The sequence below is a fragment of the Tursiops truncatus genome, chromosome 2 (genome assembly GCF_011762595.2).
Source record: "Tursiops truncatus isolate mTurTru1 chromosome 2, mTurTru1.mat.Y, whole genome shotgun sequence".
NCBI lineage: Eukaryota > Metazoa > Chordata > Mammalia > Artiodactyla > Delphinidae > Tursiops > Tursiops truncatus.
This window is the reverse complement of record NC_047035.1, coordinates 142,052,103-142,077,746: the sequence shown is the minus strand read 5'-3', so window position 1 is coordinate 142,077,746 and position 25,644 is coordinate 142,052,103.

Sequence of the window (25,644 nt, the reverse complement as noted above, 5' to 3'; positions counted from 1 at the left end):
CACAAAGAACTCTGAACTGTCATCTAATTTATCCTCATGGTAAGAGCATTTTTTCCCGTGCCTTTCAGTTCAAACAATAAAAATTATGTCAACAGGGCTATTGACATTTTAGCTAATAATAGAATCCATTATGTTACGTTAATAAAACAAATCTGCAACTTTATTTACTAAAATTCTACCATTATCACTGTAGTAAAAGGTATACGCTGCCATATAAGGAAGATTCACTAACCTGACAACCAAAGAAATCAAGTGAAAGAGTGCTTTTGAGTAAGCACAATCACTAGTGAACCTAGCCAAAGAATTAAAATAGAGGTCATAAAGTAAATTCCACATCTCAGGGGAAAAAAAGAAATGTAGTCTCTAGCTGGAAGCATTATAAATAAGAAGTAAAAACCAAAACACAATAAAGCATACAAAAGCATTAAACAACCAAATAAAGCAAATACCAACAAGTTGGTAGTAACAGATGTGAGGAGAATATATTCCTTCTTGAAAAGAGATTGATTCTCGGGTTGGATTTTACCTTGTAAAGGTCAAGGTCATGGTCTCTGGAGCTAGACTGCGTGGGTTTGAGAGCTTCCGGTCCTGCTAGTTTTGTGACCTTGAGAGCATGTCTCCTCTTCCCGTGCTCAGTTTCCTCAATAGAAGTGGTGATAGCACCTGCCTCCCTGGCTGATGTTAGGCATGAGGAGTGATGCTTGCAGAGGCACATGGTGATGCTTGCATAGCTGATAAGAAAAACTCTGAAAAAAAAAAATGAGGAGCACTTGCATTCTCTTGTGTTTAACTATGTTATGCAGCTGTAAAAAATTAAAACAGCATATAATGGCATCAGATGAGGGCTAGATAATTCCAATGGACGTAAACATTTAGAAACAAACCCAAATTGAAAAGTATTTACTATATGACAAGGGTAGAAATGCAAATGAGTGGAGGAAAAGATTATTCCAAAAATGATGCTGAGATAGCTGGCTTTTTAGAAGCACTACATTTGGGATGTTTTTTTTAACCTCACAGCATACAATGGGATAATTTCCAGGTGGGTTGAGGAGTTAAGTATGAAAAATGAAATCACAAAAGAACTGAAAGGAAATCACTGTTTCTATAATTTTGAAGTTGGAAAAGGGCTTTCTGAGTGTGACCCTAATGGTGGAAATTATTTAGGGGAAGGCTTCTATAAAGAAACTAAGAAACTGCGCTGTGGGACAAAATAATGTACAACAGGGCTTCCCGAAATGTGAGGTACCAGCAGTGACACTGGAAGGTACACAGATGAGTCTACTTTGTTTTAATTATTATATATTTATTTTAATTGTATTATAAGATCTTAGTTTACCAAATCTTAGAATCCACTGATATCAAGGCAAGAAAGAAGCTAAAGTTGGTATGTACACTTAGAAGGAAGTCAATTTGAACAAAATACTAGATAAATAATATTAGAGTTTGTTCTCAGATATTGTAAAAATATATAATGCAACTGTTCACTATTTACAATAGCCAAGACATGGAAGCAACCTAAATGTCCATCGACAGATGAATGGACAAAGAAGATGTGGTACATATATGCAATGGAATGTTACTCAGCCATTAAAAAGAATGAAGTAATGCCATTTGCATCAACATGGTTGAGCCTAGAGATTATCATACTAAGTGAAGTAAGTCAGACAGAGAAAGACAAATATTATATGATAACACTTATACGTGGAATCTAAAAAAATGTTACCAATGAACTCATTTGCAAAACAGAAATAGACTCACAGGCATAGAAAACAAACCTATGGTTACCAAAGGGGAAAGAGGGGGGAGGGATAAATTTGGAATCTGAGATTAACAGATACACACTACTGTATATAAAATAGATAAATAACAAGGACCCACTGTGTAGCACAGGGAATTATAGTCAATATCTTGTAATAACCTATAATGGAAAAGAATTTGCAAAAGCATATATATATATGTATGTAACTGAATCAATTTGCTTTACTATGTATATATACATATATATAGCAATAAAATTACAAATGTATGGGTGAATGATGACTAGAGATGGAAACTATGGATGAGAAGATGTTCCAATTAAGCTAGTTCTTTAAAAATTCATTTATAATTAGAATTTTATATAATTCCAATTAAAACACCTGCTTTTGAGGGGAAGTCTTTCAGAAGTACATCTGAAAGAACACAGAAGAACCAACGGAATAAGGAGTAGCCTTCACAATGCCAGATATTAGCACATTTTATTCCACTGAACAAACAAACAGAACAATGTGGTATCACTGCATCGAAACAGGAAACTCAGAAATAGACCCAAGAGTGTGTAAAGCTTTGGTAGAGACACCATCCTTTCAGCAGATACTTGGAGTGCCCGTCCTGTGGGCACCGGGCTGGGGTATGGGAATAAAACGGTGAACCAGTGAGAGACGTGGGCCCTGCCCCGGCTCTGTGTACAGTCTAGAAGGGAAGGTGGCATTCGTGAAATCACAGGGCAGCGCCCACGACTCTGTAAAATTGCATCTGTGACAAGTGCCGTGTAGGAGGGGACCGTGGTGCAAGGAGAGTTTATAAAAGGGAAGTTGGCTTCTTCTTATCCCATAGAGGACTTAATCTCTGACCTGGAAATAAATGAGACAAGAACATGTTTTCCTGTATAAGGTGACAAAAGCAGCATCAATTGTTCTTTATAACATTTTTTGGAGCACTTATTATACACCAGCATCAGGCCAGCCGCTCTAATAATCTCAGTAAACCAGAGAAATAGAGACCATCATGCTTTCCATTTTTGCCCTGAAGAGCACTGAGCCTTAGCTGGCATGTGACAGGCAGACCCGGGCTGTCCAAAGCCAGAGTCTTCCCTTACTCTCTTTTTCTTTCAACAGCTTTATGGAGGTATAATCAACATACCAAAAAACTGCACATATTCAACATTTACAAGTTGATGTGTTTGGACACACAGCACACCCGTGAACGTGAAACCACCACCACAGCAAAAGTAATAGATGTATCCATCACCTCCAAAATTCTCTTGTGTCCCTTTTGTGTGTGTGTGGTAAGAACACCAACCCGAGATCTAGTTTCTCAAATTTTTAAGCGCATATTACGATATTGTTAACTATAGGCTATGTGGACAGCAGAAATCTAGAACTTATTCATCTTGCATAACTGAAACTTTATACCCATAGAACAGCAAGTCCCCATTAACCCTCACCCCATCCATGGTAATCAGCATTCTACTCTCTGCTTCTCGAGTTTGACTACTTTAAATACCTCATATAAGTGGACTCATGCAGTGTTTGCCCCTCTGTGACTGGTCTATTTCACTTAGCGTAATGTCCTCCAAGTTCATCCACATTAGCAGGATTTCCTTTTTTTAAGGCTGAATAATATTTCACTGTATGTATATACCACATTTAAAAAATTCATTCGTCTGTCTATGGACATTTGGGTTGTTTCCATAACACAGCTATGAGTGAATAAATCTGCAATGAACGTGGGAGTATAGATGTCTCTTTGAAAGTATGATTTCAATTCTTTGGGGGTATATACCCAGAGGTGAGCTTCCTGGATCATACGGTAGTTCTATTTCTTTACCTTTCCACCAAGAGTATACAAGGGTTCCAATTTCTCCACATACTTGCCAACACTTTGTTTTGTTTTAAAATAGCCATCGTAGCACAGGGAGATCAGCTTGATGGTTTGTGATGATCTAGAGGAGTGGGATAGGGAGGGTGGGAGGGAGACGCAAAAGGGAGGGGATATGAGGATATATGTATACGTATAGTTGATTCACTTTGTTGTACAGCAGAAACTAACACACCATTGTAAAGCAATTATACTGCAATAAAGGTGTTAAAAAAATAAAATCAAGTAAAATAGCCATCCTAACAGGTATGAGGTAATATCCTATTGTGGTTTTGATTTGCGTTTCCCTGATGATTAGTGATGTTAAACATCTTGTATGTCTTCTTTGGAGAAATAAAGTCATTTGCCCATTTTTTAATCTGGTCTTGGCAATGAAATCATGGATATGACATGAAGAGCACAGTCATCAAGAGCGTAAGTAAGATATCTGCACAGCAAAGGAAACCATCAACGGAATGAAAGGGCAACCTACAGAATGGGAGAAAATATTTGCAAACCATATATCTGATAAGAGATTAATATCCAAAATATATAAGGAAAGACTACAACTCAATAGCAAAGAAACATAACAAAGCAAAAAACAATAACCCAGTTGAAAAACAAGCAAAGGACTTGTATAAACACTTCTCCCTCTTAATCATTACACGGTGATACCAGCTGAATTTTAGGATTATACACACACACACATTCATGCATGTATGTGCGTCCTAAACATTTGCTCTCGTGCCATATATCTAAATATTTCAAAGTTATAAATCAAGCTATCAACTGTTGAATAAAATGTGTTCTAACCTCCTATCTAGACAAACAGACCTTCAAAATGGCCTGGGAGACCAGGTTAGAATTTAGAATTCTCAACCTCCTTGGGGTTCTGTCCTGGACCTTGGTCACACAGGGAGGGGTAGCCTTGGCCATGACGCTGTGACTCCCACTCTCTTCCCACCCCCATCGGTTTCAGACTCCATCCCACATCACAAGGGGGCCTCAAGCACAAGTGTGTGGACCTCCCAGCTCCGTCCACACCTTGTTCCCTGCAGACAGTCACTCCTTTGGATGCTCTTGGGCCTAGAGGTGCACACACTTCAGTGCAAGACCTGGGTGGGCCATCAGGAGAGGTCCACACTGGGAGTGTACTGGGGCCTCTGGGCAGGGAAGTCCCATTGTGACTTTGTACTCAGGGGAGGGGCATAGCCAGAGGACAGCAAAAGCATGGGGCCCAGGGCAGTGGCCTCTCTCGTCTGACATAAAATAACTTAAAATATTTAAAACAACAATTTGAGTTATCAAATAGCAATTGAGATAAGTACTATTATTATCTCCATTTTCTATGTAGGAACATGTGACAAGTAAACCTGTATGCTGGGGGACAGAATGGTTGTAAAGAATCTTTCCCCTTGTAACATTTTTCGCTAGCTGCTTCTTTTCCTTCCTTTTTTTTCTTTCTCCCCCTCCCTTCCTCCCTCTCTTCCTTCCCTCCTTTCCTTCCTTCTTTACACAAATATTTAGAGAGTGCCCTGTGTTCCAGGCACTGCCTGGGTCCTGGGGTTCAAGGCTGATCAAGACAAATGCTCTCAGGGAGTTTACAACCTAATGAGGGGACTAGCATTGATCACACACAAATAAATGGATAATTACAAACGGGGACAAGTGTGCTGACAGATAAGCATGTGTTGATTTGTTGGTTGCCTCTGATTTAAGGTTTCCTGCTGAGGCGGGAAGGAATGTAAATCTGTTTTTCTCTTAAAGCCAGAGGCCTTACATATTTTCACAAACTTCCCAGTTCTGTACGGCCGGTGTAATGAAACTGTTAATATTCCCCACGTGGATTTAGGCAGAGAAGACCTAGAAGCTTATTGTTATTAAACAGCTTTGTGTCGAGGAGGAGAATCCTAGAAGGAAAATCTGCTTGTGCCTTTAACATGGGCAAGTTGGACTTCTGATCGCCCATTGGCCTTACATCTTTTCACTGACAGTATTCATGGTTTCTGGTAAGGAGGAAATAAATCCCCATGAACTTTACCTTGGGAAAGGAATGATTATATCTTTACCATACCTAAGGGTCACTTAGGCAAACATTCCCTAAGAGGCGAAAGCAGCTGGTCTTACCCTCTCTTCCTCCCCTGCCCCGTACTGAACAGTCAAGTTTTTTAAAATTTGTATTCCTTGCAGGGGAAAACCTTATTTGAGAAGTTGTATTTTAGTACACGCACAAGACACAACACACACACACACGTTTTCCTGTACCTTTCTCAGGTTTGGTCAGGTGTCCCAGGTTGGGGGGTGCCCACGGGAACTGGCACAACCTGGGATGGGTTTTCTGCCCTTCACTACTGTGTCCTCTCCTGCCAAACAGTCTCCGGAGGACTGACCTGGCTACTGTGAATGAGCTGCCCCCGCCCCTGGGACCGCTGGGTCTGCCCCACGTTCTCCATCCTGCCTGTGGTGTCTGCCCGCCAGGCCTTTCCTCTAAGTTACCTACAGACTGCACAGCAAGTAAAAGTTTTTTTTAGAGGGGTTTTGCGGGGGTGGGGGGGTTGTTTTGTTTGTTTGTTTGTTTGTTTTGCAGGATTTGGGAAAGCATCCAATACCAGAATCAGAGTTGAGAAAAGAATAAGGAAATGGCTGGGGAGGGGAGACTGTCTTGTCTCCAAAGCATCTTTTATCCTACGAGCCTGCAACATTTTAAAAAACCTCTCATATGCCCCCAAGCAGGGAGCGATCACCAGCTTGATCAAGGCAAGTGGGATAGAAGCCAAACTCCTAGTGCAGCTTCTGAAGTGCTCCAGGACTTAACACCCAACCCACCAACAACAACCACTGTTACTACCACTGCTACTATTATTGCTACTACTAATATTATCACTACTGCTACTGCTATTATTACTGTATTACTATTGCTGCTACTGCTACTGTTACAACTACTACTGTGACTCCTCCTATTACTACTACAGTAAGTCCCGTACATACGAACAAGCTCCATTCCAAGAGCACATTTGCAAGTCCAATTTGTGTGTAAGTCCAGCAAAGTTAGCCTAGGTACCCAACTAACACAATCGGCTGTATAGTACTATACTGTAATAGGTTTATAATAATTTCACACAAAGAATACATAAAAAACAAACACACACAAATAATAAAGATAACATTTTGACTCTTACAGTGCAGTACCTTGAGAAGTACAGTAGTACAGTACAACAGCTGGCATCCAGGGGCTGGCATCGAGTGAGCAGGCAAGAAGAGTTACTGACTGGAGGAGGGAGAGGAGGTGGGAGATGCTAGAGCTGAAGGATCGTCAGCAACAGGAGACGGAGGGCGAGCTGCAACGTCACTCACACCTGACATGGATGGCACAGGTTCTGGCTCCTTGCTGGATTCAGTTCTATCTACCCTCTTGAAAAAATGATCCAGTGAGGTCTGGGTAGCGGCTCTTTTTTTCTTGTCATAGATGACATGGTGGCCCTGGATTGCATTCTGAACAGCTGCTGCAAACATCCTGTACCATTCTATGTTCGAGTCCTGTGCCTCAAAAACCAACAGTGCCAGTCAAGGCCAGCTGTTATCCTCTCAACCCCCGTGTAGTTTTTCCACCAACGCAGCCCTCCATAGCTCTGCCTTGAATCCCCTTCTCTTTAAAATTATTTTCCTTATGTAACTTCTCATCATCCTCTTAGGCGCTATACAAAGGCCACCTCCCCGATGAAGCTTCCCACACCGACCCCAGAATCAAAAGCGATTCCTCTCCCTTTTCATCTCCCAGCCAAGAGTTAGGGTCTGTCTTGGGCACCCCTTTCCTTCAGCCTGATATTAATGTTCATGGACCCTCTTACCTCCCCTGCGAGGCTGTAGGTTGGTTGGGGAAATCTCTACACCACTTTCTTCTAACCGTGTTACCTCAGAAACTGCTTAACCTCTGTGTCTCGGCCTCCACTTCTGGAAAATGGGGGCGGGGGGGGGATATTCATTGCACGATGCCCACAGATTTAGCACAAGAGTTTTTTAAAATGCTACACGTAATCACATCATGCGGTCCCCAGCAACAAGGAAGTAGATGCTTAGAAAATGTTTGTGGAGGGATTCTCATGACAGTTCATGCATTGAAGGGTGAGAAGGTCTACAACTGGAGGGACACAGGGTCGCCTTGGTGAATGAAGTCAGCAGATGTGAGGGCCACAGATAGCCCTAGCTGTCCCCACTCACAGGGCGCACGTCTGCAGCCACACAGACGCTACTGTCCCACGGCCCTGCGATGCGGAGGCCGGGGCTCTCCGACTGCAGCCCCACTGTTCCGAGGGGAGCCGCATCTGTGGCTGCAGGCCTGACACCACCTGGGCGTCTGCCCCAGCACGTGTCGGGTGGCTCCCCCAAGGCACAGGCGTCACTGTTCTCCCAGCGTCACATCTGCAAGGAAACCCAACTGCCTTTCACAGAACTGGGCCAGCTGAACTTGAAACAGATTCAAGGCATAGAAATCGGGAAGGAAACCCAGCCATGACAAGTCAGTCTAAAGGAACTCTCATTCAACCTCACCAGCCCCTGCTCCCTGTATTTCAAAGAAAAGCATTCATCACAACTTTTTCTCTGGAGTGTTGATTTTTCCCAAGGTCAGCACTTTTTTAAAACTTTTCATTTGGATGTAATTTCAAACTTACAGAAAAGTTGCACAAACAAGAATAGTGCAAAGAACATTCATATATTCTTTACCCAGATTCACGTATTGGTAACATTTATCCCATCTGCTTTATCATTGTCTTTCCCTCTCAATATAAGTATAAGTACAGATATAGATGGATATAGATATACACAAAACCAGGGTGTACATAATAGTGTGTACGTCATGGCCCTTTACCCCTAAATACTTCATCATACATTTTTCTAAGAATAGGGGTATTTTCTTAAAAACCCATGCTACAGTTACCAACTTCAGCATTGATACAATACTTTTATCAGCTCTACTGTGCTATTCCAATGTTGTCGATAAGGGTCAGCACTTTTAAAATTCTCTTCAAAATAAAAAAAGATGAAAACCTCAGATAGGTTGAATAGGGTCATATATATTTTAAAACCCTCTGCTTTTGGAGTAAATCTTCACACACACACACACACACACACACACACACACACACACACACACAACTGGCAGTGTTTTAAGCAGCCCACCTTGGTTGGCCTTATATCCTTTTATGTTTCTGTTATCGTTGTGACAAACTGCGTCAGCATCCTGTGTCTATTGTGTATGCTGGTGTCACAGGTGTTCTAGGAAGGGAGCCCCAGCAGGTAATTAACACCTCAGGGAATGATCTACATGGAGTGGGGTCTGGCAAAGCCTGTAAAATGTACTCATTCTTTCAACAGTGAGCCATTGAGCACCTCCCCTAGGCTGGGCATCGAAGATACAAATATCAGAGACAATCTCTGTCCCAAATTTGCTTACATGACAGCTGAGAGCACAGACTTAGGAGCGGGATGAACCTGGGTTGTACTTACTTGTTGTGAGATGTGGGCGGATCACCAAGCTCTGAGCTTCAGTTCCTTGAGCTGGGAAATGGGGGTGATAGTAAAAGCTACCTTGCAGGGGTGCTGTGCTGATCCAGTGAGAACATCGGTCCGAAGCTAGTACAGTGCCTGGTACGTGGAAGTACTCAGTAAGTGCTCACTGGTGTGATTGGTGGGGAGACAGGGACATAAACATGCAATTATTATATCAATACAATCAACCTATTACTATCATGGTGGTCTAGAGCACAAAGGGATCCCCAGAGATGGAAGCCCTGTGTCTTTCAAGTGGAATCAGAGATGTCCTCAGAGGAGGCATTTGAACCAAGACCAGAGGGAGTCTGGAGGCTGAAGGGAAGTAAGAAGGCAGGAAGGGGAGGTCATCCACGTCCCATGCAGAGGAAATTGCATGAACAAAGCACGGACGACCAAAAGACAACAAATTACTTCATTGCGGCTGGCCTCAGAGCCAGAGGGGTAGGTCACTAGGAGGTGAGGCTGAAAAATGACCAGGGGGCCCAACGGTACCAGTGATGTGCAGGTAAAACTCCCACGGAGGATCACACGCTAATGGAATCAACCACGCTGCCTTACATCAGCTTGAGGCACAGGCTACCAGGTGAGGCTAGAGCTGAGCAAACTAAGCCCCAGTGCGGTCCTGACCTTCCCCTTGTGGCCCTAGCTGGGGATCACGGCAAGTGAGTCAGGCAGCAGAGGGGTCAGGAGAGAGGGAACCAGCTCGGCGGGGGCGGGGAGGGGGTGTGAGAGAAACTTCAGATAATCTGCCAAGTAGTGATTGAGAGTTTGACTGTGGATTAATTTTATGCCGTAAAAGACCAATCCAATCCTGTTTGACTATGTAGCATCGTAAAAGGGAAGCAAAATTAAAATGAAACTCCAAAATTAAGAAAAAACAAAATTAAAAGGGAGGGGTGTGCGGTCAACTCACCCCTCCCTTTTAATTGCTCAAAATGGCCAGATGCTTTTTTGCGAGAAATATTTTCTTCTGACAGTAAAATGAATAATGTTCATTACAGATAATTGCAAAAGTATTTCTTTAATCTCCTTTTCCCACTTTTCCAGTAATAGATTTGCTCAGTGAAGTCAGGTTCTGTAATCTGGCCTCCACTTGGCTCCAGCAGCAGTTAGTGAAAACAGCACGGAGCAGAAACTGGATTTTTTTAGATTGCTTGTCCTGTTCGCTGGGTCTTTTCCAAAATACTGCTTTTGTTTTCTGATTTTCAAAATATGATCTTATACACATGCTCATGAAGGGATGGTGGTCCACTTCACAAAGGGATTTTAAGAGGTTATAAGAGAAGAGCGTAGGTTCCCCCAAAGCACTGATAATCAGATTTAGTTTATCACCATTGGTTTTATATAAAATTCTTGGGGAATGTAGTTTATGCGTCGGAGAGGCACAGCTGCCACAAATGCGGCCTGGGTGTCCAAACCTCTCCACGGTCCACCTTTTGAATAAGGGCTACAGACTAGTGAGCAATGGCCTTTTCCAATAGCTCTGCCCATCAGAGCTTCTTGTCCTAGACCTTGAGCACAACCAGGCCTTGCTGTTAAAGGTGCACCTCTCCCTCCCCCTTCTCCCAATGTCTGTGAAAAATTAAGACAAAAATCAAAATGCTCTTGAGAAATACCTGAATGAATTCTTAAGAGGAGTTAGAAGGAAAAACCTCCTTCCTTCCCTGCCTTTCTGTTTTGATTATGTTTGGTGTTATCTGTGGTTTGCAGAACAGCAAACTATTCAACCCAGCTTTAAAACATACCCACACTGACCCCCATACCAGGGAAATGTGTTGGAAGGACCCAGGATTCTCTGCCAAGGGCAGAAAAAATACAGCCCCGCCTCGCCAGGGGCCGGGACCACTGGCTGGAGGGCAAGAGCTGTAGCTCACACTTTTCGTCTCTCTGGGGCTGCCCAGTCCCTGGCGTTCTCTGCATTTCTGCTTCATTCATTCACAGGCTACCTTTCTCTGCTTATCTCCATGTAGCTCCTCAATCCAAATACTTAACAGAACTTTCCAGAGTCTCTGAGTCACAAGTTTATTTTAGAAAAATTCTGATTGGTTCAGCTGGAGTCCAATTAGCTGTAACAAGAGGAGGCTGGGTACCCCTCACCCACCGCCCTAGCACGCCTCCCCACGGCATCACCTCATCCCTGGCTCTGACTTTCATCAACTATCGTACGTTTCTGCTGCCTTTGTCCTCGCAGTCCCTGTAATAAGCATTGCTGGAGGGTCTGTTGTTTTGGCCTACCTAACATCTATTACTCCTTCTTCTGGCATCAGAACCCACCTTTGCCTGTTGGAAAAAAACCTTTGCCCCAAATGACATCTTCCACTCCCCCAACTGCCTGGCCAGTGGGTCACAAGGATTCAGATTCAGAAGATGAGCATGTGTCACAAGCAGGGCCACTGAGAACCTTATCTAGGATTTTTGCTGGACCATTCAGGGAAAGAACCATTCTCTTTTTGCTGCAGTTGCTAAATTCAAGCCTGGAGCTGCTGGTGGCCATCTTGGCTTGCCCCCAAATGAAGCCAACACAGAATAAATGCGGAACCAAGAAACAGAAACAAATTGTGACAACATGGGTTTGAACAACTAAAGCTGAACATGTCTGAAGCAAGTGGACCCCAAAAATCTCTTCTTTGCTTAAGCCAATTTGAGTTGGATTTCTGTCCCTTACATCCAAAAGAATCCCACCTAAAACACCAGTGGAAAGAAATTACTTGCATTCTTCTTTATCGGTTTCAGCCTCATCAGCTAACACTCAAAGAATGAAAGAGCCGAAAAGCCAGTAGAGTTGATGGAGCCCAAGGCTTTATGGTGCAGAGAAGCTTCGCGCTTCAAGGGCTGGAGAAGTTTGCCTGAAGCAGGCTGACCCCTAACGTTTGCGGCCTAGAATAAGAGGACAAGTGGAGGCCCACATACCACATGTCTAAATATTTAAAGGTTACAAATCAAGCTAACAAACTATTAAAGACAATATAGTCGGGACTTCCCTGGTGGTCCAGTGGGTAAGACTCTGTGCTCCCAATGCAGGGGGCCCAGGTTCAATCCCTGGTTGGGGAACTAGATCCCGCATGCATGTCACAACTAAGAGTCTGCATGCCACAACTAAAGATCCCGCATGCCACAACTAAGACCTGGAGCAGCCTAAATAAATAAATAATGTATTCTATCCCTCTACCTTGACATATATACCTTCATTTTTTACCTAGCAAGGCAGACCCAAGTTTAGGATTCTCAGGCTGCTTGGAATTCTGCACTGGAGCAGATGGCCGTAGGAAAGCCTACCACCAGCATGGGGGCAACCTCCCCTCCCGTCTCACTCCCTCCAGCTACATCTTCACTGCAAGAAACCTCACACTTGCAGGCTCACCTCTCAGCCCACAGGACCAAGCTCTGCAGATCTGCCCTTCCCCCCACACTCAGTGTGGTCTGCCCTCAGGAGGACGGACTCAGCAAAGGAGCCCGAGCAGGTCCCAGAATCAAGCCTTGGAGTTCGGGGGGCAGAAAATTCTAGCAACCTGGGTCCCCAGAGAATGGCCTAAAATGGGGAGGTGCAGGCCTTGAGGGCTATGCTCCTAGGCCCTTGAGACTCCTCCCCTGAGAGGAAGACCACGCCTGCAGAAGAGCTAGGACAAGGCCTCTGAAAGCATGGAGCCTAGGGTAGGGCCCCTCCTGTCCAGGTCTAAGGATAGTTCTAGGCGGAGGTCACACACAAGTGACTAGCACTTAGTTTGCGGGCCCCAAGCCATGTACTGGTTTCTACCTCATTATTGGTATTTTTACACTGTCAGGGAAAGGTGTTTGCACGGCCCTTCTGACTGTGTCTTCCTGCAAGATGAAATTCAGTGATCCCATCAGCTGAAGACATGTTTGCATTAGAAGTTCATTTTCACAGGAATGATCCTGCCCAGGCACAGATTACCCACCGTGGGGCAGTTCTGAGGGCTAAACAACTTGCAGAATCACAACTCATTTACTTCCTGATTTCTCAAAGCACTTTGGATGTTGAACATACATAAGCAAAAGTTTCCTGTATGGGCTCTTCTATGAGAATATTGGCATCTGCAGCTATTTTCAAGAGACTCAGGATTATTATAATATTGGGTTGGCCCAAAAGGTCGTTCGGGTTTTTCCATCACATCTTACGGAAAACCCGAACTAACTTTTTGGCCAATCCAATATGTTGCTGGTGGGAATAAGAGTTTGGAAGAAAAATGGACATAATGTGAAGGACCTATGGGATTCAGCAAATGCAACTTGGAGGCTCATACACAGATGGGAAGGCCTGTGTTGCAGTGTGTGACGGATAATTGTAGCATTTATTAAAAACTATTTATAGTACATCAGAAGCAATACAGTCCAGTCATGATACACAAGCACCAAAGTGTTAGACAAACGTTTTGTCCAATCCTATCAGTGTATCCCTGTGACTGTATTTACAACCTCATTTGGAGATAACCCTGAGGTGGAACTAGAGACTCTTCCTGAATGGGAGGCCAAGTCACATGCCCCTCTATCCCCACCCAAGCATGTGCCTGGTCTTAGGTCAGTAGGGATCCTGGCTTTGGGGCAGATGCTCTGACCTCTGACCTGGAATATCAGCTTCCAGAGACCCACATGGTCCCTCTAGCCCAGGGCTGCTATTCACCTTGGAGGGTTTGCCGTCCTCTGTCTGCAGGTATGAAACGGAGCAGGACCCTATAGTCCTTGCCCACCGCCCCCACCCCGCAATGTCCTCAGCCTGCCTTTTGTCTGTGGAAAAACTTTAGCCAAAGAATAAATTTAATCAGAGAAGTGAGAAAATGTAGAAACAAAGGAAAACAGTCAAAGGAGACCAAATAATAATAGTTTAGTCATTAAGCATAGTCAAGGACTTTTAGTTCCTCCTTAAGGGCTGCGGATAATATTCTGAGCCATATCCTGTGAGCTGTCTTATAGATACTGAAACCCACACCAGGTGGAAGAAGTTAACTACATGATGATCAGACTGTAACCATGACATAAGCTGCCACAATTCCAAGAATTGGCCTCAAAGAAATGGAAACAAACCAACCCTGGAACTGAAGACTAACTGTACTTAAAACAATCAAAATGATGATGCTGGTAAAAAAAAAAAAAAAAAAGAAAAAAAGATGCTGGTCAGACCACCGATGACCAATTTCAAGATGACTGTCAGAGCTGACTGTGCTGTTTCTGCATGTGGCCCCCTCCCTCTGCCTATAAAAGCTCTTGCCCCATGGTTGTCAGTGGGGACAGTGGGCCTTTGGACAGGCTTCTGCCCTCCCCCGCTCCCCACCTGGTTGCAGGCATCTAAAATGAAGCAAACTTTCCTTTCCACCAACTTTGCCTCTTTACCGGTTTTTGAGCAGCGAGCAGCCAGACCCCGCTTTCGGTTACAGGTACCCAGAGGTCACCTTAAAGAAAATATTTTCTGCCCCGCTATGCAAAATGCAGCAATGGCTGTGGACCTTGATTAACTCTCTTCCTGCCCCTATTTTCCTTACTTTTCTGCCAAATCCATGTAACACATTCCTTCCTTCAAAACTGCAGTGTAATAAGCCCTTGCTGGGCGTTGAAGACACAGAGCTAATAAGCAGTTAGTTCTCCAAGGCCTCTCTGACCTAGTGAAAGAGACACATATGTAGAGAGAATCACATATGTAGAGAGTTGGATGAGTATGGAATTAGTTTTGGTTTATCTTTTACTTGATTTTACTCTTCATCTCCCCATCAGACTCTAAGCTCCTTGAGGATAGATGGTGGCTGTTTTGCTTTCTATCTCCCCACGGCCTAGCACAAAGTAGGTGCTCACTAAATACTTGTTGAATTAGACAAATACTACACAGACTTTCATATCTTGTTATTTCATTCGACATTCTTAGTGCTTAAAATGTCATGCGTATTTCAATACAATTACATTATCACTATAAACATTAGCTTCAATGACATTTCATATATTTCCTCTATCAGTGTTTTCCAAATTCATCTGATGATAAGAATCGCCTTGGAATGTAGATTCCTGGGCACCATCCCAGTCCCACTGAATCGGAATTTTCCAGGGACCGAGACCATAATCTGTATGGGTAACCAGTGCTTCGAGTGATTGTTAACAGGAAAATCTGGGACGTTCTAATGAATTTATCAAGGATTATTTAACTGACTTCTATTTAGATGATTTCTAAAAAGTTTATTATTCTGCTTACAGATGATTTCTTTAGAATGTATGTAACAAGTGTAATTACTGGGCCAAGTGTAGCAAATTGCTTTCCAACAGGACTATACCAGTCCATCAGCAGAGAGGAGCACCTGTTTCACTTCACCCCCTCAGCAACAGCAGTAACAACTTCTTAAATGGCCCTCATCGTATAATTGAATATTTCTCTCCTTGCATTATTTTTATTCCAGTTTTATTGAGATATAATTGACACACAGCACCGTGTAAATTGAAGGTGTACAGCATAATGATTTGACTTATGTATGTCATGAAATGATAATGTTCACAATAAATTTAGTGAACATCCATTATCTCATATAGATACAAAATTAAACAAATAGGAAAAAATATTTTTCCTTGTGATGAGAACTCCTAGGGTTTACTGTCTTAACAATAACATACAGCAGTGTTCATTCTCTTTATCAGGTTGCACATTACATCCCTAGTACTTATTTATCTTATAACTGGAAGTTATATATAAAGTCCTTCTGCGCTAATGTGTCATTAAGACCAGTGTTTCTTTATTGATTTTCTGTCCGGATGATCTGTCCATTGATGTAATTCCTTGCTTTATTTTGCATTGGTTTGATTCCTACTAAGACTGAACATTTTCCTATGTTTGTGGGAATGCATAGTTATAATTATATTTTCTCAGAATTTTTTGATCCTATTTCTTGCCTGTTTAATTTCGGTGACTTAATATTTTTTCTTATTTATCTTTAATGAACTCTTTATATATAAAATATCAGATCTTTTCTCACGCCTTAAAATGGAAATTAAGTACCAGCCTATCTTCCTTGTTAGAGCTGCAGGGACAGTCCAGTCCCCAGAAAAGCAACTGTTTACTTATTTATTAGCGCCATCGCTCTCTCACAAGCATGGAAATGTCGCTTTGATTGAGCCCCTTGGTCCCATGGGACACTGGCAGTCGTTCCTGGCAGAGAAGGGGAGCATTTGTCTGGTGATTTCCTGGTGAATGTGCCCAAGTGTAACACAGAGGGTCAAAGTCCGGCTCCTCTACTTCCCAGGCTGCGTGACGTCAGAGCAGCTCCTTGGTGTCCAAGCCCGTGAGGCTGATGCTCCCAGCTCACCGGAGTGCTGCGAGGATTCAGCGAGATAAGGCACGTTCGGTACTCAGCCCACCATAAATGCTCAACAAACGCAACGGAGATGATCATGAGCTACCAAAGCAAAAGCTGCATGCATGGTTTGTGGCGTGGGCAGGCACCTCAAGGCGGCACGCCACAGAAAGGGGCTTGGGGCTGGGGGAGCTCACAGACATCTCCAACCTGTGCAGAGTGGCACGATGGGCTCAAGTGCTTTTTTGGCTTCCGTGTGGCGGGTAGCAGGTTTGTATCTCCAGCTATGGTAAACTGAGTGTGCACAAAGACGCCAATGCAACCAGCCAGCTCTTACCCTCCAGCCCCTCAGAGTCCCTGCCTCTTCCCAATCACAGAAAAGAAACAATTTGGGGAGGAAATTCCCTCCCAGTGTGACACCCCCCACTTGGGTAGCTGCTCTCACTTCTGCAGACTGCTTTCCAGGTCTCCCCCAGTGCATACAGATGTTGACGCAGCTGCCAGGTTTTGTTTAATGGTCTCCATCTACATGCACCTTATCCCATGTGGCTGCATTGTTGTCCCAGTTACCAGTGTTGGAGGCAGCATACTATCTCTCAGGATAGCTTAACCGTCATTGATGGTCTTAACATTTCACGACTTTAGGACATCAGGTTAGAGGATTTTTTCAATGTCAAATATAATGCAGTGATCTTTGTGCCCAAAGCTCTTTTATTCTGCTGAATCTTTTTCTTTGATTTCCTTTAGAGAGATTCTAAGGACAGGATCAAAGCAGTACTACACTTGGATCAGGCAAGAGGTGTCTCTCCAACACTCCTCTGGCTGAGTCCTTCCCCATAGGGTAAGGAACCCCCAGACCAAAGGAACATGCCCACTTGAAGTCCACAACCCCCCTTCCAGGTACCTGGGATCCCCAGAAGTCCCTGCCCCAAGCTCATCTCCAGACCTGCTCCTGGGTCTCTCCTTCTGAGGTCCAATCTCATCAATAGTGAGCACAGAGCTGGACCCAAGAAATGGCTAAGGGGACCTGGGATAGTGGTCAGAGTTTGGACATGTGGGCTGTGGTGTCTGTACACATCCACAGGAGGTCCCTCCCAATGACAGATGATCTAGAAACTAGAAAGAAAACGGGTCTGGAGACCAGCGACTGGCATTCCCCATGTCATCACACTCCAATATGGAACTCCAAGTAGTCTGAGAACTTTAAACATGAACCTGGCCTTCAGTGGTTGTGAAAATACATTTGACACAGTAGAAGGATAGAACACATTGTATTTAACAGTTCGTAACCTGATCTATGACTCAAAACTATTTAAGCATATGGGATACGAGGCTCCAACTGTACTCTTACTTGGAACCCTGGAAATTATTAGGAGGAGTCCTGGGTTGAAGGTTGTGACCATTTTTGTAGTCTCTTCTATGTCTATATTGCCACATTGCTTTTCCAAATAGCTACACTGGTTTACCATTTACGACTGTATCCATTTCATTATACTTTCTCAGCCACTGAGGATTATAGTTGCTGCTGCTATTATATCTGCTGATTCAGTAGGTGTGAGATGGTCTGTCAACATTGCTTTACTGTGCATTTCTTTGATCACCTGCAAGAATAATCATAAAAACTACCAATTATTGAGTGTTTATATGCCAGGCACTATGATAAAACGCCCTGCCTGCATTTTCTCATTCACTCCTCCTAGGAACTCTTTGAAGTATATACAATTAGGATACCTATTTTAGAGATGAGAACAATGAGCTTGGAGAAATAAAGGATCTTGCCCAATATTGCAGTTAGTAATCAGCTCAGCCAGAATTAGAAACTTGGTACATTTGACACCCAAATCTGTGATTTTTTCATTGTTATACACATCTTGCAGGTGTCTATTTCCTAAATGTATTTCCTCTTTGGTGAGTGACTTTTTTATTATTTTAAACTTTTTATTTTGGACTAGTTTTAGATTTACAGAGGAGTTGCAAAGATGGAACATAGAGTTCCCATATACCCTTCACCCAGCTTCCCCTAGTGTTAGAATCTCACATAACCATGGTCCATTGGTGAAAACTTAGAAATTAGTATTGGTACATACTATCTAGGGACTTCCCTGGCGGTCCAGTTGTTAGGACTCTGCACTTCCACTGCAGGGGACAAGTGTTCAATCCCTGGTGAGGGAACTAAGATCCCACAAGCCGCATGGCATGACCAAGAAAAAAAAGAAAGAAAGAAACCATCAAAAAAAACTATCAACTTCTCCTCAAAAACCAACACAAAAGATGGAGACAACCACAATGTCCATCAACAGATAAGTGGATAAAAAATTGTGGTCTATCCATACAATAGAATTTTAGCCATTGTATTGGTTTCCCAGGGCTACCATAACAACCACCACAGACTGGGCGGCTTCAACAACATAAATTTATTTCTCACAGCTCTGGGGGGTGGGAAGTCCAAGATCAAGGTGTTGGCAGGCTTGGTTTCTTATGAGGCTTCTCTCCTTGGCTCAGAGATGGTGGCTTCTTGCTGTGTCCTCAGACAGTCTGTCCCCGTCTGTGTTGTCTGTGTCCTGATCTCTCTTCTTATAAGGACACCAGTCATATTGGATTAGGGCTCACCCATATAAACTAGTTTTACTTTAATTACCTCTTTAAAGGCCCTATCTCCAAATATAGTCACATTCTGAGGGACTGGTGGTTAGGACTTCAACATATGAATCTTGGACAGACATAATTCAGCCTAAAACAGACACAAAAAGGAAGGAAGTACTGAAATGCACTACAACGTGGATGAACCTCAAAAACGCTATGCTCAGTGAAAGAAGCCAGACAAGAAAGGTCACATAGTGTATGATTCCATCTATATTAAATGTCCAGAAAAGGCAAATCCACAGAGACAGAAGCAGCTTGGTGGTGACCAGGGACAGGGGTGAGGGGGAATGAGGAGCAACTGCTTGGCAGGTACAGGGTTTCTTCTGGGGGAGATGAAAACATTTTGGAACCAGATAGAGGGGTTGGATGTACTAAATGCCACTGAACTGTTCACTTTAAAAGAGTTACTTTGGACTTTGGACTTCCCTCATGGCACAGTGGTTGAGAGGTAAATCTAAAACTAGTTCAAAATAAAAATGCAGGGGACACGTGTTTGACCCCGGTCCGGGAAGATCCCACATGTCGCGGAGCAACTAAGCCCGTGCGCCACAACTACTGAAGCCCACGTGCCTAGAGCCCGTGCTCCAGAACAAGAGAAGCCACCGCAATGAGAAGCCTGTACACCACAACAAAGAGTAGCCCCCGCTCGCCACAACTAGAGAAAGCCTGCGTGCAGCAACGAAGACCCAACGCAGCCAAAAATAAATTAAAAATTTTTTTAAAAAGGTTACTTTTATGCTCTGTGAAATTTCACCTCAACAAAACACCCACACACAGTTACCCACTTCCCAGAACCATCCTCCCTCTCATCCTCCCATCCGTTTCTGGGGTCCACCCCCAGCCTCCTGAAGTTCGCCTTTCAGATCCCAGGGTGCACCCCCTGACTCCCATGCTCTCGGTGCTGAGGCCCCCACTGCCCTCCTGAGGCCCTGGGAACATTCCTACAGCCAACTGAAACGCTGTCCTCTCTCCCAGCAAGTCCGAGTTTTCTGTTTTCCTGTATTTTCCCACGGAGCAAAGTTTGATGCTTTTGTACAGGCTGTGCCGTGTTCCCAGAGCTCATTAAACAGCCTCCCCTGAAAAAACAAAAACAGAAAACCGTCTTGTCTACATATTTCTCCTACCTCTGCCCTGGATCCCTTCCTTTCTGCCTCTGTAGAGATCTAGCTTCATCATTTATCCTCACACACTCACGTTTTCTCTCTCTCTCTCTCTCTCTCTCTCTCTCTCTCTCTCTCTCTCCCTCTCTTTCTCTCCTGTATCTTCAAATTCTCCCTCACGTATGCTCTCTTCCCATTACGATGTCAGCCTGTTCCAGCCTCTTCTTCATAAAGAGTTTCTTTCCTTCCCTCCACACCTCTCTCCAGTTCCTGCCCTATTTCTCTGCCTGTTGGTGTGAGATTCTTTTTTACCTTTTAAATTGGAGTATAGTTGCTTTACAATGTTGTGCTAGTTTCTGCTGTACAGTGAAGTGAATCATCTATACATATACATATATCCCCTCTTTTTTGGGATTTCCTTCCCATTTAGGTCACCACAGAGCATTGAGTAGAGATCCCTGTGCTATACAGTAGGTTCTCATTAGTTATCTATTTTATACATAGTAGTGTATACATGTCAATCCCAATCTCCCAGTTCATCCCACCCTGCCTTTCCCCTCTTGGTGTCCATACATTTGTTCTCTACATCTGTATCTCTATTTCTGCTTTGCAAATAGGTTCCTCAGTACCATTTTTCTACATTCCCCATATATGCGTTCATATATGATATTTGTGACTCACTCTGTATGACAGTGTCTAGGTCCACCCACATCTCTACAAACGATCCAGTTCCATTCCTTTTTGTGGCTGAGTAATTGTCCATTGTATATATGCCACATCTTCTTTATCCGTTCCTCTGTCGTGTAAGATTCTTGAAAGAACTGTTGCCTGTGTCTCCTCCTTTCACCCCTGAAGTCACAGAGGCACCCTGGTGTCAGTCTCACCCATCCACTTGAAACGACACCTTCTGCTAGGTAATTCCACCACCTTTAGCTTCCCAACCTAGCTTCCTCTTCCTCTAAGAAGCCTCTGCTGGCCCCCAAGTCTGGGATGAGACCTCGTGGGTGTTTCCCAGAGCACCCAGGCTTACTTTGGCTGGAGCACCTGTCATATTGCACTGTGGTTGCCTGTTCAGCCCATGTCCCCTCCAAGATGGTGAACACCTGAAGGGACACATCTGGGTTTAAAAAACACTCTACACACAGCTCCTGAAAGCACTTGGCATGTTGTGTCAATGGACTTATCCCTCTGTAATTTTCTAGGTGTCCAGCAACACTTATCAGATAATCTTTCATTGTTTCCTGGTTCCAAAATGCTAAACAATAAATTTTTATATTTAGCCAAGTTTATTTCTGGGTCTTTTCTTCTGCTCCGTTAACCTATGTTTATTTATTTTGAACTTTCGTGTATTTTAAATACCGACCTTTTAATAATTTTATTATAAATGTTTCCTCTGTTTTTTAAAATAAAGTTTGAAATTATTTTGTGTATCTCCATTAATAAGTCTCTTGGCTTTTTTATTCTGATTATATTGTCTATAAAACGTCTCACCGAGAAAAATCCTCTTTCAATAACATTTAGCCTTCCCATATGAAGCATAGTATAATTATTTATTCAAATCTTTATTTATGTATTCCAAAAATATTTTATATATTGTTTTCTTTCTAGAGATTCTGTATTTCTGGGTACCATGTGCCCTTTCATTACTTTGCCTTGTAATATGTATATATATTTTGCTTTGTGTGTGTATAAAATATATATATATTCAATCATGTGTATAAAGTATTTCAAAATAAAAAAGATCGTAATATCTCAATTGTTTTATTCTCGTGTAATGAAATATTTTTATTAAATTCATAAGGATGATTTCTCTTTTAATAATTTCTTTCAAGTTTCTTCATCGCAGTGCGTTCAAGAATGCTCCTTTAGCTATACTTATCTAGCATCTAATAATGTACGTTATTATGCCTTCTTAAAATGATGACATCCTTGTCTCTCTTTCCAATATTGTACTCCTCTTATTTATTTTTCACATCCAATTACATTGCTTGATCTTTGTATTGCTTCAAACACTCATCCTCCATCTGTCATTGGAAGGGAAAATCAGGGGTTCTGATGGGAGTGTGATCTAAGCTTAGTCAGAGGTACAAAGACAGCTGAGTTTCCATGAAATCCTTTATTGATGACAGTGAAAAGGAGGCGTGGTCCCAGGTGGAGGTCGGGGAGTTGATAGGGAAGGTTTCTTCCACTATAACTGATACAGACATTAGGTTGTTAAATCCACGTTCAGTTTTGACGAAGTTAACCTTCCTTAGGAATCAGAACATTGGGCAGTACACAAATATGATTCTAAGTATCATTTTTGTACTAAATGTTCTTTAATCCTGATAGCCAAAAATGGTTGTTTTTTAAGCTCTCATGCCTTTGATTAATTTCTAAACTAAGAATGACAAAGAATTGTCTTCTGGCAATAAATATCTTCTGTCTGTTTTGGAGCCCCACCTGTCCCACCCTCCTGAGCAGTGCCTAGTCTGCACTCTACCTGAATGGCTTTCCGCTCTGAGCCTTAGTTCTCTTATTGATTAAAAAGTCATTGGACTAGCAGACTGCCGTGAACTTGTGGGGATGTTGACCTATGTTGAAAGCACATTTCCTACTGGTATTAGCTGGTTGATTAATGGATTTGTTGATGATACCAACACAGAGAAATATGTTTCTGTGGGTGTGGTTGCCAGGCATTGATGAAAAGCTATGTAGGGGGGTAGAATTGAGGCTGGGCTGGAGCTGGATCTTCCAGGTTCCTTCTAAAAACAAATGTCAAGTCCAGGATTTTAGAAATAATTATTTGAACACACAGTTAAACATCACTTCTTTTGTGAACCTTTTCCAAGTATCCTTCAGACACAGAATTTCGCATGACTTCCTGACTGCTACTTAGTATACACCTCTGTTCCCTTACTTTCCACACTTCACCTGAATTATCTTTTACTTGTCCTTTGTCCCCATGAGACAGTAAGTTCTCTGTAGTGTGGGGCTGTGGCTTATGACCTCTGTAAGGCTATAAGCCTCCAGCTAAGCCCCTGGCAGGTAGCAGCTGGTAAGAGAACTTCTGTTGAATACGTGAGTGAGACAGAGAGAGTGAGTAGGTGAGTAAATGGCTTGAAACCAGCTCTGTGGTGTAGAGCTATGCTGTCCAACATGGCAGCCACCAGCCACATGTGGCCACCTAAAATTCACTAAGATTAAATGCAATAAAAACTCAGTTTCTCCATCACGCTGGCCACATCTCAAGTGCTCGAAAGCCACACGTGGCTGGTGACTACGGTATTGGACAGCACAGATTACAGAAAATTTCCATTTTGGACAGTGCCGGTCCAGACTCTTATCTGTATTACACACACACACACACCACGGAATTACAGGGACTCTCCGGTGGAGTTACAAGGAGGGCCATCTCCCTGCAAGAGATTTAGCTGAGTCACTACCAGATATGTAGGGCTCCACCGCTTTTGACGGGATGGGGGTGGGGGGAGAAGAAAAAGTTCTAGAGGAAGTAAAAGGGGATGCCTTTGCTCCTAGACACCTTCTAGTCCCTACTTCAAGCCCTCTTAGAGATCAGGATGCAAGGGGAGACCCAACTGCCGTGATGGTAGACAGGATTTCATTCCTTTCCCAGACAATAAGCCTTCCATTATATTCCCATTACTCTATACTTTCGATTTATAAAGGGAAACTCCCATGTCTCACATGATAAATCATCTTTATTTATTTAAGGCTGGGAAGGGGCCAAAAAGCCAACCGTCAGTGAACAGCATGCTGTAACCACAAATGCCTGCCTGGAGAGCCCTCGTGGAGCGCACGCATTCCCTGCCGATCCCAAAGCGCTCTTTGTCGGGCAATGTTTGCCAGGACATTTTCAAGCGTGCTGTGTGTTTGTCCCTGGGGCTTGACATTAAGCTCTGCTCATCCGTCACCATCTGAAGGTCCACTCCTTCAGGAGAGATGCCTGGCCACAGAGATGACAGCCCCCTTTAGCCAATTAGGGCTGTGCTCAGACACGGCCAAACTCTCCCATTCCCTTTTTGGAAACGACAAGCAACGGTTACTGCAGGCAATAGGGAAATGCAATCGCTGGATTCTTAATAAAAATTCAAAACTGCCCATGATATTCCAGGCAGCAGCTTCTATGAATGGAAGATTTTACATGAAAAAGATCTCAGAATTCTGCTAAATAACAAATGCCACATAAACCATGAATTGTCACAATCTTAGGCTGGACAAATAGAAGGGGACCTTCATATCAAGAAAGTAAGTGTCCCACTATGTTTGGCCCTGGGAATCACACACCAGTCCAGGGATGGGGGCAACACATTGGGATATTGTCTACAGGGGAACACCAGGAAAGCGACAGAAATGGTGACAAACCATTGCCTTTGTCTACGGAAACCATATTAGCTGACATTTCTCTGGACAGAAGGATGAGGATTCAAAATAAGCCATCAGGGTGAAATTATGATGAGGTAGCTCGCAAACAATAAGGATGGACTCTGGCAGCAAAAAAAAAAAAAAAATTACCTGGTGCCCCAAAATTTATTTGTGAAAGTAAATGCCTAAGAGTTTCAGATAACCACAAGCTCATTATAAGGCAACAGCATAATTGGAATATTAAAAATAAAAATGTAAATGCTCGTGAATGATACAGAGTGAGTGGGGGTGGCTAAGAGCGCCCCCAGTGCTGAAGAACCAGTGTTCACCTCCAAGTGCTATCTTAGGAAAGGGGTTCAGAGCAGCGTGATCAGGATGGCATGGGCGGGGAGTGTTGAGTCTGGACAAAAAGTATTGGCAGCACTGATGGATCTCTGTGGACCTCTTAAGGGTCACCTTATAGGGGAGAGATTAGATAGACATTTCACCTGTATGGCTAATGGTTCTGAACAGGTTTCTGAGCAGAGAAAAGAGATGTTCTCGCTCTTTTCTCTGTGCTAGGGGCACCAAGCTAGGGGCATGATTTCATTTAGTCCTTAGGATAACTCCAGCAGGTAGGTCTTGTTATCCTCATCTGACACCTGAGAAAGCTGCTTATTAAATATCAAGCTCAAGGTCACAAGCTTGTAAGTGGCATAGCTGAGATTCAAACCTGCGCCTACCTGCCAACCAGGTCCCCTTCCTCCAGGGAGTCTCCCCTGACTATGTCTCCCCTGACTATCTAGGAAGTCTACCCCCTTGACCTTTGACCTCTCTCAGGTATCACCTTTCCTCTCAGGCTTCTCCTCCTTCTCTCTCCATCCACTCCCTGGGATCTCTCCTCCTCCCCCCTCCGCAGAACCCACATACAACGTTTCAACTTTCATCACTGGCTGTTGGTGAGTCCTAATATTATCGCCTTAGCTGACCCACTTGCCAATTTCCATTGCTCCATTTCTACCCCCAGGGCAGTTTCATCACTGTTAGGTGCACAAGGTTCTGGGATGACTGAATACAGCAATTAGCATTGCTTGAACATCTAC